The sequence below is a fragment of the Orycteropus afer genome, unplaced genomic scaffold, assembly GCF_000298275.1.
Source record: "Orycteropus afer afer isolate SDZICR_OR568_19922 unplaced genomic scaffold, OryAfe1.0 scaffold00161, whole genome shotgun sequence".
NCBI classification, from domain to species: Eukaryota; Metazoa; Chordata; class Mammalia; order Tubulidentata; family Orycteropodidae; genus Orycteropus; species Orycteropus afer.
In genome coordinates, this window is record NW_006921748.1 from 7,535,950 (window position 1) to 7,552,902 (window position 16,953).

Genomic DNA, 16,953 nt, shown 5'->3' on the forward strand with positions numbered 1-16,953 from the left:
TAGGCTCAAGTATAGCAGGGATTGTGGGGCTGGCGCGGGATCGGGCAGTGTTTCGTTCTGCTGTGCATGGGGTCGCTATGAGTCGGAAACCACTCGACGGCACTTAACAACAACAACAACAATAGTAGAGCTGACAGCTAACAAGGGACAAGTTTGTAGTCACTTCTTAACCACAACCAGCTACCCAGAGGGAGTGAGTAGTTGGACTGTTGGGCTCAGGATCATAGTCACAGGGGCATAATTGCATAACATACTACACAAAACATTGTTCCACCTCCTACTTTGACGAGTAGTGACTGGGATCTTAAAAGCTTGCAAGTAGCTGTCTAGATGCAACAACAGGTCTCTCCTCATCCAGAGCAAAGAAGAATGAAGAAAACCAAAGATTAATGGAAACTATTAGTCCAAGCGACTGGTACACCATGCGATCCACAACATACATGACTATGGAACCAGAAGAACTACATGGTGCCTGGCTAGCACTGTCAACCACTCAGAGAGGGATCTATGTAGGAGATCCTGGACAGAGTGGGAGAACAATGTGGAACAAAACTCAAAATCATTTGGGAAAAAAAAAAAGGACCAAGTTTGCTGTTCTGATAGAGCGTGGTGGAACCACTGAGACTATGGTCCCTAGCTACCTTTCAGGTCTGGAATTGAACCCACACTTGTGGCGTCCAGCCAAACAAAAGACAAGCATATGAGGTGAACATTTACACTAGATAGATACACTTCTCGGAGAGAACAATTATGGGGAAATAGAAGGGCTGTATATGCACAGGGACATAGTTCAGGGGGAAGGAATGTATGGAGGGAAGGACACAGGGAAGAGGTTAACTATGGGGAGGAAGTGGGAGGTGAGCTGTTCCACTGTGGTAAACTTTAGTCAATGTCATGAGACAAAGTGCATGTGAACTGTGATATGGAAAGTGAATTTGCTCTGTAAACTTTCACCCAAATCACAATAATAATAATAATAATAATAATAATAATAGTAAAAAAAAAATACTCTATGTCACTCACTTTGATTTTGAAGCATTAGTGTATATGTGTAACTTTCATATATCTATGTGATATTATCACTTTAACATTTATTGCCTGCCTTGCACTAGGCTCTGTAATAAATTTTTTATGTAGATTTTGTCACTAATACTTACAAGTTCCATATGAAGCAGATATCGGGAAGTCAATCATAGTGATTTCAAAACTGGGACATCAAAAGAGACTATTCAGCCAAGTGGAGCATTTCTGGATATTCTGAATTTTAGTTCCTTATTGCTTCAAGATATTACACTGCCAATTCTTACACGTCCCAGCACAGGGAGAAGAATCAAGCCTCATGAATACCTTTCTTTACACTCACATTAAATACTTTACACATCATTGGTTTACTTATTTATTACTTGTAAATTGCTGCCAGGATGACACCATTGGCAAGCAAAGATTATTACTCAGAAAGCTGTTATCAAAGGGATGACACAGGAATTTGGGAGAACAACTTGTCACCAGATACAGAAGAACCACACTCATTGCTGTTTCAGAACTTTTATAGATTGAATATTTCATTTGTAAAAGGAAATTCACTTTTGGCTGAGCAGTTCCCTGGGGCTTTATGTCTTTGAATAAATCTACCAAGTATAACTTTATGGGGGCAGAACAAAGGTGTAGGAAGGAGATGCATCACTCACATAGGATGGTCTCCAGCACGAGTGTCATACTGGTGCTATCTGCAAACGTCTTAGACAACATGTTTCATTCCTTCAGCTTGCGAAGAAACAGGAAGAATGAAAGTTCAGACAAAGACACAATCAAGCACTTAGTTTCATTAATGGGGAACTGAAGCTGAAGGAAAAAATTGACTTCCCTCCACTCTTCTAGTTGATGGTAGAGCAAGAATAAAAACCCAGTCTTCTTGATTCTTTCATTATATCCCCCCTCTTTTTTTATAATTTGGAGAATTAAAATTTTCTAAGAAGAAAAATATATCCCTACACAAACAATTTCCATTATGTGTCAGCTTATAATGTGTTTGCATGTAAGTACAAAAAAATGGAAGCATGCAATTCAAAAGTGATCCAAACTGTGTTTTCAGAATTGTTACCAAACTAAGCCAACTAGTAGTCAATATGTTTGGCATCTTACCTAGAGGGGTTCCACCCCTGACCTAAAAGTCACCCGCTACTTCCAGGACCAACACCAACCACGTTTGCAGTACCTGACATTCACTTTCCACCACTAGCACCTTCTCTACTTTATCAGGACTAACTGGGCTGTTTTCCATTTATTCAGGAGTCAGATGCTTGATGAATGAACTCCTTAGACCTTCCTGTGACACTGATTGTATAATATTGCACTACTTTCATGTAATCTGTAATGGGAGAATTCAAGGCTGGAACAGGTATTTTAGGGGAGAAGGATCCTTCCATTTGCTTTTCAAATCAGTCTGGTCACACAGCTAACTCTTCCAACTCTGACTAACAGAATCCTTTGTCATTGTTGTTCTGAAAACTGACAACTAGAAAAAGATGCTGAATAAGGGTAATTTGAAGGAATTAAACTACCTTCTGCATTCTGTGGTTACAGAACCAAGTGTGTATCAGTTAACTTGTTACAGAACCCAATGTTTATCAGTTAACTTTTGCTGACTTAAAGAAAAAATAGAGTGGCTTTAAACAAGCATTTATTATTATTCTTGATATGGTACATAGACAGTGACAGTTTTGGATTGAGATAGGTTAGTTAGGATGGGTGATCTAGGAAGACCAAAATTCCTATTAGTTGGTAGGCTGGTTAGTCTATAAACCATCTTCTGAGGTTGGCTTGTCTCTGCCACATGAAGTCTCTCATCCTTCAGGAGGCTTAGCTGCACTTCTGCACATGGTAGTCTCCAGGTTCCAAAGAGAAGCACAAGGAAGTGAGATCCAATGTGCAATCACGTTCCCACCCCCAATAGCCAACGTCAGTCACAAGGGTAGTCTAAAACTAGTGTACAATGTTACTACCAAAGGGCATGAGTAGTCGGAAGATTATATTTTATGCCAACTGAATGTCACATATTTATTTTAAATAGAAAATTAGATAATACTTATTGATTTAAGATTGTAGTAGGGATGATACATTAAAAAATATATACAGTTTCCAACCAAAGACTTTGGACATAATCACCGTTGGGTGTATTGATCGTATATCAACTATTTCAAATTATTTCAGACAAGTAATTAGTATTCTCTATGTGCTCTCATAAGAAGCTCTGGTGGTGTAGTAGTTAAGGCATTTGGCTGCTAGCTAAAGGGTTGGTAGTTTGAGCTTCTTCACAGAAGAAAGTTGGGGCAGTCTGCTTCTGTAAAGATTTACAGCCTTGGAAAGGCAATGGGTATCACTATGAGTCAAAATCATATTGATGGTAATGGGTTTGGTTTGGATTTATGTGCTCCGATCCACAAAAGAAAAGGTTACATATATTACTGGTTCTTAGTGAGTTTGAAATTTAGTTTGGACAAGACACCATCATGTGAAAAGTTAAAAAAAAAAAAAAAATGTTACAAATCATTAATTGGTGTACCAAAGCCAAAAAAAAAAGAGACCACAAATTCAAGAAGGTCTCACAAGAGGAGAGTTCACAAAAGATTGAATAAAGAGACCGGAAATGCTTGACTTAAGAGTTGGCATTCAGCTGGACTTCGGTAAAGAAGTAGAAATTTTCTGGAGGAGTGGGAAATTTAAGGCTTTCTTAGTGAGAGGATACCAAAAAAAAAAAAAAAGTTGTGAAAGCAAGAATGCTCTTGCTACGTACTGGAGATTTGTAGTAGATTACTCTGGCAGGCAGGGAGATAGAAGTAAGGCAGGTTCTAAATTAAATAATATAACACCAAGATCTCTATTCTCTACTGATCTCATCTAGGTTCAAGATTAGCAGTAGGGAAGAATCTAACTTCGGCTGCCCTTTCTGTCTCTTTCTATATGCTCCCTAGGTTTTCATTCATCTTTTTTAACCAGAGTATCAAAAGAACAAGCAGCTTAAAGTCATGAGTAGTACCAGAGCTACTTGAGTGAGTATAATTTTAATTAGGTGATATTTGGTAGGATCCAGTATACATGAATCTTTGCCTTGTATCTAACAAAGCATCAGATTGTGTGATAATATATGCAGTGGAGATATTCCATTCAAAATCATGCTATATATTGCTGTACAAGTTTCAACTGAAATACTATACAAATTGCCCCCCAGTGCAACCACTTCTGCTGAACTAATCTGGGCCATGTAGAACTATTAGACTCCCTCTTCTTATTTTTCAGTGAAACTAGATCAAATTATTTAATGAAACCACTGCGAAAGGGGAAAGGCCTCTTCAACTTCATTCCTCTAGGTCTTGTGGATGTCACCAAATGTCAACAAATCCTAGACTGGAAGGAACAGTTTTTCCATTGGTAAAAGTACACCCGACCTCTTCTGCATAAACTCAGCATTCTAAGGCAGTATTTCTCCCCAAAAGATAAGCCACTTTGAACAAGTTTTCTCACAAAAAGAGGATAAGAATTTATCCAAAGAGGTAAACCAAAATTATGGCCAATCCCAAAGATCCAAATCCTTAAGAGGACTTGTCAGGTAGAAAAACCCCAAAACCAAACTCACTGCCACTGAGTCAATTCCAACTCATAGCAACACCCACTGGTTTTCTGAGGTGGTGAATCTTTACAGATATAGATTGCCCCATCATCTTTCCATGGAATGGCTGGTGGAATTGAACTGCCAAACCTCTGGTTAGCAGTCAAATACTGTAGGCTCCACACCAGCAGAGCTCAAGCAGAAGTCCAAGCTTTTTATCCTTTGTCCTACTCCCTAGCATTAGATATAATAAACAAACCTGGGCATGGTTCACCCATATTAATGCTCCTCCTCCCTCAGTGGGGCACTGGGTGAGTATGATCTTAACAGCTTCCCAGTAGTTGGATGTAGCCACTTAGACAAGCTGCTAAAGACAATCCAACTTAACAATTTTAATTTAAATCTTTCTTCTTTAGGGAATCATCTCTGTCTCTCCAAAATATGAAGAGGGCAAATTATGACTCGTTTTCTAAGGAGACATGCCTTGTGATGTCTTCTATTTTTCTATCTATTCCACTTGAGAACATGTCACTAATAGTTCCAAAGGAATTGTAGGCCTTTGTCTTTCTTTTTGCTTAAACCAATAAATCCCTGCTTATTTGTAAAAGAACAAGGAAGGACACAATTCTTATGTTACTTCCACAATATAAATGCAGTTCTATTGCATTTTAAACTTGAAAGAGTTGAAATATAAAATGTATGAAGCTCTTAAAATAGAAGCTTAAAGGACTATAACATTTCTTCTAGTAGAAAAATACTGTAGTAAGTCCCTGTTACTGGAGCTACCTTGTGAGATTTGAGACTGTTTCCTGCTTCCTAGCCATCTTTCCTTACTCTCAATTTGTCTTAATACTCTTATTATACTTGTAACAAGTGTGATCATTATGCTTTTTCAGATTTTTTCAGCCTAGACTAAGAAGCTCTGGTGATGTAGTGTCTAAGGCATTTGACTGCTAACTAGAAGGCTGGCAGTTCAAACCCAGCAGCCACTCCTTGGAAGGAAGACTGGACAATCTACTTCCGTAGAGATACCACCTCAGAAACCCAAAGAAGGGTTGCTATGAATTAGAACTGACTTGAGGGCAGTGAGTTTTTGAGTTAGACCAAACCAAGTTCCTAGGCTATCTACTCAATTTGACCAATCAACATGTAAACTCAATAGACCTCATCCTGACCTTGATCTCTAATCCTTATGGTCTTGCTGTGACTTCCACATGCTAGAGCCATAGAATATATTGTTATAAAAATGTGATATGAAAGACAGGTTGGAAAAGAGAAAGGCATTTTAATCAATGGTTCATACAATCCTTCATGCTATGAAGAAGTGGGACAATATAAAAGAAACTAAGGAAAACGATTTTCCTCATCATTTTGAAGGTTGTACATTTTCAAAAATTCAATCATTTTGAATGTTTTTGGGCAAGAAGAAGAAAATAAGGGCCACTAAATTACTGCCAAGATAACTCTTTTATTTTTTCACAAAGGAGAGTAAGAATAAACGGAGGAAGTTTAATTGTTTTAATAAAATAAGCAAATAAAAGATTGTAATTCCAGATTGCATGGATCATAAAATGTTATTTAGTTAGTTTCAGAGCTAGAAAACAAGAACGTCTCAGAAAACGTTTAGAGAATTGTTCCTCTGGGTAGATCAGATTATGCTACTTTAAAAGGAAGAGGAATTGATGTAATGATGTCATTGAATTCCAGGATTTTAAATCACTTCCATGACAAGAGGTATGACGGTTGCAAATGAGACCATCCCTTAGTAATTTAAGGCATTTCCTACAAAATTTGGATAAGAACAAGTAACACCAGGGTAGAAAAATGTTAAATGGCATTTGTTTTCTAAATACTAAGTCAATTAGAATCATGATTGTGATAGTTAAGGTTGTATGTCAACTTGGCTGGGCCTGGTTGAGTGGCTGGGCACTTGGATGTAGTCGTTCCCCATGGTGAGATTGGTAATTAACTCCCTGGTGGAATCTACTAGAGCAGATGAGTAGTTGCTTTAGGGTTATGGGCTTCTTCTAGTATGTAAGAAGCAACTTGGAGGAAAGTCTCCAGCTTTTTGGCATGCTTGAACCCTCCATGTACCCAAATTTTCATGCAGTAGCCTGCCATGCTCTGCTGATCCTGGGACTTTTAATGGACTTGAATCAATAACCTGCTGTGTGGTCTGATAATGTTGGGACTGTGCCTTCTCACTTGTTGACCTTGGGTTTGTCAACCTCGACAGCCAACAGCTGCCTGAGTGAAAAGATGCCTCTCATTTCAGTGGGCTGGAAGCAAGAGGCAGAGCTGAAGACCAAGGTCAAGGGGCTTTTACCCAGCCCCTAGAGCCTGGCACTTTGAACTTGGACTTCTAGCCTTTAAAACTGTAAGAGAATAAACTCCTGTTTGTTCAAGCCATCCCACTTGTGGTATATTCCTGTCAGAGTGGCACTAGGTAACCAAAACAATGACATAAATGAGGGCAGGGATGGGAAAGAAAATGCCTATATCAGAAAGTAATATAAAATTTTTAAACTAAGCTGTTGGTCATTTTGGTTCACTGTCACATTTTTAAATACAGTATATTTATCATTATTATTATTCATATTTCCTCATATTCAAATATCATATCTGTTTAAAGAAACTTCATTGATGTTAGCTAATTTTATTGCAAGATTTTAATTTATTTTCTCCTCCACCCCCTTCATCTTTGTCTCTCCATTCTTTCTAATACTGTACTTTGCTGGATTTTTTCTTACGTTATTCCCTAATGAAGGATGTTCTCAACCCTTTCTAAGGATGAACTAACCACTTTATAAATTTTATTCCAATCCTCACATCTTCCATAAAATCTTCCTTGACAATCCTAAAGTGATTCATTAAAAATTCATGCTGTCCTCACTTACCTTCAGAATATTAGAACTAGATGGTGCCTGGCTACCACTACCAACTGTTCTGACCAGAAAAAAATAAGAAAATGTGTAGAACCAAATTCAAATTCCTAGAAAAGCCAGGTTTAATGGACCAATAGAGACCAGAGGAACCCGCAAAACTATCACCCCAGAATGCCTTTTAAGCTTGGGACTCAAACCACTCCTAAAGGTGACTTATAAGCCAAAAGACAGACAGCTCATAAAATAAATAATATTATCTATTAATATGGTGTTTCTCTGAGCTATCTAAATGAGAATGAACAGTCAACATTTACCCTAGACCAAAGTTGAGAAGGTAAGGGAATACAAGGAAGCTAGATTACTGGAAACTAAACAACCAGAATGGAAATAATGAGAATGCTGGCACATTCTGAAAAGTGTAACCAATGTCACTAAATAATGTGTATGTTTTTTTTGTTGTTGTTATGTGCCCTTGAGTTGGGCCCGACTCATAGCGACCCCTCCTTGGGTTTCTGAGGCGGTATCACTACAGAAGTAAATTGCCCAACCTTCCTTCCGAGGAGTGGCTGGTGGGTTTAAACCGCCAGCCTTCTGTTTAGCAGTCAAGTGCCTTAGGCACTATACTACCAGAGCTCTCAAATAACAGTGTATAGAAATTGTTAAATGATAAACCTAATTTGCTTTTGATCTCCTCCAAAACACAGTAAGAAGGAAAACAATTCATTCTACCTTCCTAATTGTCAAATAGAAAGAAATAACTTTATTCATCATTCTCTCTGGATTAAGTATATATTAAGGTGATTGCTACCTCCCCAACATTGAAATTCTCTCGACTAATAAATTTGTTCTAGGAATGCCATACAATGTCTAACTTCTTTCATATCCAACCATCCAATCTACATGCCTACTTTACTTTCCTAATTAAGGAGCCCTGTTGAGTAATCATCCACCTTTTACATCCTTGGCATTAACCTTCCAAGAACCCCTGAGCAGCCCTAAGATGAACATCTCTCCAAAGACCAAACAATAAAGTGTCTGGAAAGTGACTTACAGCCATCGCCACAAAAAATTTGAGCAAGGGGTAATCAATTGAGTCAATCATATATTCTGTTTTGAACCAAGAACACAGAAAAATTGAAACTAGCTAGTGGAAAGTGAAATGGAATAATGATGAGGAGGTTTGAGGCAGTCATGATGGTCAGCTGCAAAATAAAATTAGAAGGGAGGAGAAAATAAGGGTGAGGGGAAACAGCTCAGCAGTAGAGTGAGAAAGAATAATGGAGCATGGATACAGAGAAAAGAGATAATAAAAGAGAAGGTAGTATAGTTAGTTTAAAGAGCTCCTCTGTTACAGGTTTTCTGATTTTTTTTTTTTTTAGTTTTAGTTTATGTGTTATCTTAACCCTACATTCTTATATTAACCCTTGTTTTGAGGTAAATGAAAGGTCTATGTTACAAGGCAAGTGTTTTGTTACATATGTATTTGTCATAATAATAAGAATAATAAATTTGAGATACTATTAAGATATATATATATATAAAAAAGGCAAGCCCCATTGGGTTTCTGAAGCAGTAAATCTTTACAGAAGTAGATAGCCCCATCTTCCTCCCATGAACCAGCTGGTGAGTTTGAACTGCTGACTTGGTTAACAGCCAAATGCCTTATCCACTACACCACCAGAGCTCCTTAAGCTCTATTAAGATGTTGTCATTGTTGTTGTTATGTGTCATCGAGTCGGTCCCAACTCATAGTGACCCCTCTTTGGGTTTCCGAGGTGATATCACAATGGAAGTAGATTGCCCAACCTTCCTTCCAAGGAGTGGCTGGTGGGTTTGAACCGCCAGCCTTCTGGTTAGCAGTCAAGTGCCTTAAGCACTACGCTACCAGAGGTCCTAAGATACACCTATTAAAAGTTCTGATAATGCCAGATATTGGTAAGGAAGTGGAGCAATTAGAATTCTTAAACATTGCAGCTTAGGAAGAAAAATAGTACAGTCACTGTAGAAAACAGCTTGGCAGTTTCTGAAATATTTCAGCATACAATTTCCATGCGACCTAGCAATCCCACTCCAAGGTATTTCCCCAAATGAAATGAAAACATATGTCCACACAAAGATTTCTACCTGAATTTTCAATCAGTTTTATTCACAATAGCCCCAAATTGTAATCAACTCAAATTTCTATCAGCTGGTGAATGGATAAACAAATGTAAGATAGTCATGCACCTTTATTGCCTATTACTTGGCAATAAAAAAGAACCAATTACTGATACATGGAACAACATGGATTTTGTTCTGCTAAGTGAAAAATGCCAGTCAAAAAAGTCTATATACTGTATGCATTCACTTACATGCAATTTTTCAAAAGGCAAAATTATAGTAACAAAAAAACAGATCATTGGCCTGGAGAGGAAGGAGGGAATTAACTACCACTGGGGGAAAAAAAAAATTATGGAAGAACTTCTGGGGCTTATAGAAATATTGTTAAGAGCTAATGAAAGTATATCCCTAAAAGTGACAAATTTTATTGTATATAATTATACTGGAATCTTAAAAAATCATGCCTCCTTAGTTACATGTAAACTTTTACACTTCCACAATGACAGACTTTCAAAGGCTGTATTGTACCATTTACGTTTATTTCCTGTAAAATTACAGTAAAATCCAGCCAAATGAGATGCAACTTTTTCCTGAGTATGCTTCACACTTTATTACCTTTACACCTTTGCTCATGATATTTATACTTCTTTGGTTTTAGAGGAGGACACTAGAAATCTTCCAAAGCAGATGTTAGCAATGATGAAACACTTCTCAAATAGGGAATGTCACTTGTGCAATGTCAGAAAACAGTTATATGCAAAGCCAGGTTTAAATCTAGGTTTCTGATTCCAGATTAAATGCTCTCTACCACACTGCTTCTTCTCCAATGAGTAGGAATAAAACAAACAGTTTCATGTAAAATTTAGTCAAAACTTTTAATATGCTCCTATTTTAAAATGGAATGACTGCTTTAACCAAGATCATTTATTTATCATTGAATTATTTACCAAAATTCATACTAATGTATGTGCCTGTCTAATCTCCCCACTGTACATAGTACAAGATGCATTTGTTCAAACAGAACAAGGGAATACTAAGTGATTTAAAATCAGAAAAAGTGTGTCTCAGCATTGTTTCTTTTCACCATACTTATTCAATCTGTATGCTAAGCAAATAATCCAAGACGTTGGACGATATGAAGAATAACACAGCATTAGAGGAAAACTTATTAACCGGTAATATGGAAATCATGTGACCCATCTTGCTTGCTGAAAGTGAAGAGGACTTGAAGCACTTACTGAATATGAGATTATAGCCTTCAGTATGGATTACAATGAAGAAACCAAAGATTAATATAAATGGAGAAAATATTGAGGTTGTCAAGGAGTTCATTTTACTTGGATCCACAATCAACACACATGGAAGCAGCAGTCAAGACATCAAATGATGCATTGCATTGGATAAATCTGCCTTAAGAGATCTTTATAAAGTGTTCAAGATGTCACTTTGAGGACTAAGGTGTACCTGACCCAAGCCATAGTATTTTCAGTAGTCTCATATGAATTTGAAAGCTGGTTAATGAATAAAGAAGAACGAAGAAGAATTGTTGCTTCTGAATTATCAGATTGGTGAAAAATAATGTATATATCATAGACTACTAGAAAAATGAACAAATCTGTCTTGGAAATGCAGCCAGAATGCTCCTTATACACAAAGGTGGTGAAACTTCTTATATACTTTGGACATGCTATTAGGGAGAGCTCTGGTAGTGTAATGCCTAAAACACTTGACTGCTAACCAGAAGGCTGGTGGTTCAAACCCATCAGCCACTCCTCGGGAGGAAGATGGGGCAATCTACTTCCGTAGTGATACTGCCTCGGAAACCCAAGGAGAGGTCGCTATGAGTTGGGTCCAACTGGACGGCACATAACAACAACAACAATGCTATTAGAAGAGACCAGTCGCTACAGAGGGACACAATATCAGCAAAAAAGGAAAACCTCAATGAGATGGGTTGATATAGTGGCTGCAACAATGGACTCAAACCCAGCAGTGATTGTGAGGATGGCACAGTCAGAACAGACTCAGTAGCACCTAACAATAGCAACAACAGCCTCTCTACTAAATCATGAGTCTGAAGTCAGGGACACATCTTGTTCATTGTTGGCAGTGCCTAGCACAGTGCCTGGTAAACAGGCTTAATTCACTGAAAGACTATGTTCTTTCTTTGTGGAGGGTGTTGGAGATAGCAAATCAAATTGATTTAGGCAAAGAAAATAATTCTGCTTAAAATATAAAAGGACTAGTTCTTTCCCACAATTTGATTTTAAAATGGTCTGTGATTTTTCACAAAAAGGATATGTAACCTAATATTTCAAATGTTTTGATCCAGGGAAAAAATATATTTCTGTCATGAAAATTAAATATGTTTGTGTAATGAGGCACAGATATTTAAAAACCTTAATTCCCAGAAATTAAACTAAAATATAAAGCAATGGGCCCTGGTGAGCTGCATAACTGCACTAGTACTGTCTAGGAGAAATGGTTGGCCTGTACCTTGTCATTTTTCCATATAAGGAATATTTCAGTTGTTTTATGCATACAATATTATATTGGCAAATGTTTGTTTAATGGACTGATGCTAATGAAAATCAAAGCCATGAACATATCAACTGTGATGCTTTCATTCTTAATATCACCTGAGTTTTCTCCATTCTTTGGAATAGACATAAGAACAAGTTGCATGTTTTGTGTGTGTAAGTGGAATGAATGGAAGGTGGAAGGATGTCGAAAAGCAGAGGGCTTAACTCGGACAGTCCTCCCCTCAAGGCTCATGGAGATAAGGCTGTACATCCTCCTCGGAACTGAAATGCCAAACCTTCTTGGTCACCATGTCATCTTACTCTATTTTATTTTTTGTTCATATTCTAAAGAATTCTAAAGAATGAAAAGTAGCCTTTCAAACTAATATAAGTGGTATTAAAGTAGATGTAAAGAATATGAGAGGTGCTAGAAAACTGAGCAGGGACAATTGTTTGAAATTCCATGAATTACAGAATTACGAGCTCATGGGTTCAAAAATAGCTAAGAAAAAAAGCAGTGAGTGTTGTGTGCCAGCAAAGAAAGTCCATCATATGAGTCTCATTTATTTTTCCACTTTTATTTTGTTATTGGATTCATATATCACCAAAATATGTCCCCAAGATCCCCCCCCCACCAATGTGCCATTTAACAACAATTTTTCAAAGAGGAGAGATTCTATATACTCTATACAATTGTGGATTAATAGCAGAATAACTATGCTTAAACAGTATTTAATACTGGATTGCTGTCAACTTCTAGTATTATCCTTGACTCTATAACAGCAACACTTTAATCATATATGCTCAGGAAATCAGTAAGTGTCCTGATTATGAAAAGGCTGATGACTGTGTTAGATGACAAAATAAAATCTCAAAAGACCATGGCAAGTCTGAGCAATGAACTGCATCTAATGGCATGAACTTTAACAGTGATAAATGTGGGGAGAGCAATTGAGTTTAAGAGGTCACTTTTTAACTTAAGCTAGGACAAAGATACGAAAACACAATCATGTTAATAAACAGTAAGCTCAATTTTAATACATTTTACATTGTGGCTACCGAAAAGGCCAAATTTAGTTTATATGAGAAGTGTGAAAGCAACTAGAATGCAGGGTACAAAAGCATTGTTCTCCTATACATAGGAGTATTACATTCAATTATTGGTGCTATGCTTTACAGGACAAAAAGGTCATGGAGAATGACTAAGATGTTAAGAAGATTGAAAATCATGCTATATGAGGAAACAATTAAGGGAATTAGGGAGGTTAGCCTTAAGAAGATGAAGCTCTGTGGGAGTTATGAAAACAGCTTTAAAATATTTAAGGAAATTTTGTGCAAAAACAGGCAATGGAGAAGTTTAAGTGGCTGGAACAATATAGGGCAGTATAACTCTATAATGACAAAGGACAAGGGTATCTTCGTATCTGGATTCAAGAACAGTAACAAATACCTGGTTGAGTATCAATAAATTACTACTGAATAAATATTTTAATAAATGGATTAAAGAAATACTCAGTGGGAGGTTGTTGTTGTTGTTGTTGTTATGTGCCGTCGAGTCGGCCCCGACTCATAGCGACCCCTCCTTGGGTTTCTGAGGCAGTATCACTACGGAAGTAGGATTGCCCAATCTTCCTTCCGAGGAGTGGCTGGCGGGTTTGAACCACCAGCCGTCTGGTTAGCAGGCAAGTGTCTTAGCCACTATGCTACCAGAGCTCCTCAGCTTTTCCATCAAACTGACAGAGAATGTGTATTGGGAAAATAATATGTCATAGTAAGCTCTAGTTGACCTTTGAAAATATACTTTCTGTAGAAGTGAAATATAAATAAAAGTAAAACAGAAAATGATAATAAGAGTTAATTAAAACAAAAAGATGAGTAAGATGAATTCTCAAAATTATTTTGACACCTCAGTTAAGATGCTATTAGAGAGAGTATAAGTTGCAAACAGCATAAGCATCAGGAAATTTGAGATAATTTTCTAGTACAACCATATGCAAAATGCCAAAGATTTTCTAAGCTTCCTAAGCATCACATTTTAGGATACTTCTCTCACTTTGTAAGGAGCTCTGTGACACAATGGTTAAAGCATTCAGCTGCTAACCAAAAGGTCAGTCTTTTGGAATAGACCAGCCAGTCCACAGGAGAACATGAGGCCATCTGCTTCTTTAAAGATTTACAACTCCGTAAACCTTATGGGGGGCAGTTCTACTCTGGCCTATAGGGTCACTATGAGTCAGAGTTGACTCGATTGCAGTGGGTTTTGTTTTGTAGGTTCTCTCACTTTTCGTTCACCTTTACTCACTTTATAAGGAGGCTTGGTGGCACAATAGTAAAGCACTCGTCTACTAACCAAAAGGTCAGTGATTCTGACTCATCAGCCTCTCTTCAGGAAAAAGATGTGGCAGGCAGTTTGCTTCCATAAAGATTATAGCCTTGGAAAGCCTATAGGGAGGGTCTACCATGCCTGCAAGGTTACTATGAATCAGAATCAACTTGATGGCAACGGGTCTGGGTTTGCTTTATGCACCTTATCCCAATCCAGCAACCGATGACCTCATATGAAGCCTGTGTGTGCAGGGCATTGTTGCTGAGGAAGCTCATCAAGGTTGACCATACTTTTCTGTTCCTCACTGCTCCAACACTGGCTTTCTACTTTAAGTATGCACTGCAGTAGATGACTTGCAGCAGAAATCTATTCAGATTGGGAAGCCATTTGCATATATAAAAATATTCTGTTTTTCTTAATATTTGTATTATGCAGAATAATAATACTGGATCAATGCAGATAATGGGGAAGCTGAAACTCTCTGAGTACTCTCACTCCTTGATAACATAACTGAGCCTGTTTCTTATTCAGGAGCACCCTTTGCTTGGAGTCATTTTGAAGAAGATTTTACAATGTCCACCAAGCTGTGGGTGGTAGGTGATGACTTCATCTTTCACCTTCCCCATGCACATTTTCATTTTACTGCAGCATATATTAAATACAATGCTTCAAAACACTGACTCTAATGATGAAATTGTACGTAATGGTTTTGAGCTAGAGGGTGATATATTTTTTTTCAATCTTTGTAAATGCTTTTTTAAATTTTTTTAAATGTATTTTATGATGTTGTTATTGAGAATATACACAGGGAAACAAACACCAAGTCAACAAGTTCTACATATTCTATTCAATGACATTGATCACATTCTTTGAGTAGTACAACCATTTTCTCCCTCAATTTCTGAGTTGATCCTCCCCCATTAACATAAACTCACTACCCCCTAAGGTTTGTATCTAATATTTGAAGTAGCTGTTGTCAATTTGATCGCATATAGATAGTTCTTAAAATAGTACAATGGTCAAGGCAGTCATTTTAAACTAGTTAAGCTAGTAATGTACCCATTCCAAAGACAGATGATCCAACAGAATGTGGAAATTACTAAACAATATCATACAAGTAAAGTTTCCTGAAAATAATCCAAAAATAATTGCAGTAATACATCATCAGGTAACCACCAGAAATACAAGTAGGATTCAGAAAAGAACTTGGAATGAGTCATATCAGTGTTGATAGCTATTGGATCTTGGCTGAAAGCAGAGAACACCAGGAAGATGTTTACCTACATTTTATTGATTACACAAAGGCATTTGACCATGTGGATCATAAGAAATTATGGGTAACATTGCAAATAATGGGAATTCCAGAACACTTAATTATACACGTGAAGAACCTGCACATAAGCCAAGAGGCAGTTGTTTGGATAGAACAAGAGAATATTTCATGGTTTAAAATTGAGAAAAGTGTACATAGAAAATTCTAGAGACTCAGCAAGAAAACTACTGGCACTAATAATAGAAGGCTTCAGAGAAGTGGCAGGGTACAAAATCAACATTAAAAAAAAATCTGTTGGATTCCTCTACACTAATATAGAGAACTCTGAAAAGGAAATCAGGAAAACAATACCATTTTTAATAACCACCCAAAAGATGATGTACTTATGAATAAATCTAACCAGAGCATAAAAGACTTACACAAAGAAAACTACAAAATTCTACTATAAGAAACTGAGACCTACATAAATGGAAGAATATACCATGCTCATGGATAGGAAGTGAATTCTTTGAGAAGAGAATGGCCCCTTTCTTCTTAGAAGCCTGTCTTATTCTGGAAATTTCACTGAAACCTGTCCAGCATGGGTGACCCAGCTGGTATTTGAAATACCAGTGGCATAGCCTCCAGCCTCACAGCAACACACAAGCCACCACAGTGCAACAAACTGACAGATGAGTGGTGGCTAAGGGAATGAGTCACTGGATATTGAGACTCAAGACCATAGGCTTGGTGAACACTAATGTCAATTGCCATAACACAGTCCACAGAGACATTGTTCTACATCCTACTTTGTTGAGTAGTGACTTGGGTCTTGTGAGTTGAAGTCTAAGCTGCTACTATTGGTCTCTCCAACCAGACTATAGAAAATAAAAGACATGGGAAATAGTTAGTCCAAAGAATTAAGGGAGCACATGAAACACAGCCTCCATAACCCTGAGACCAGAAGAACTAGATGGTGCTAGGCTACCACTGCTCACCACTCTTAAAGGGATCACAATAAGTGGTCCCTGATAGAGTAGGGGAAAATGTGGAACAAAACTCAAAAGAAAGACCAGGCTTACTGGTCTGAGGAAGACTGGTGGAACCCCTGAGACTACAGCCCTCAGGCATCCTTCAAGCTAGGAATTGAACTTAATGACTGTGACACAACTAGCAGCAAAACTGGCCGATAAGGTAAACAGTAATATCAGGAGGGTTTGCACTCATTATAACAATCCAGCACATGAGATCAAGAAGACAGA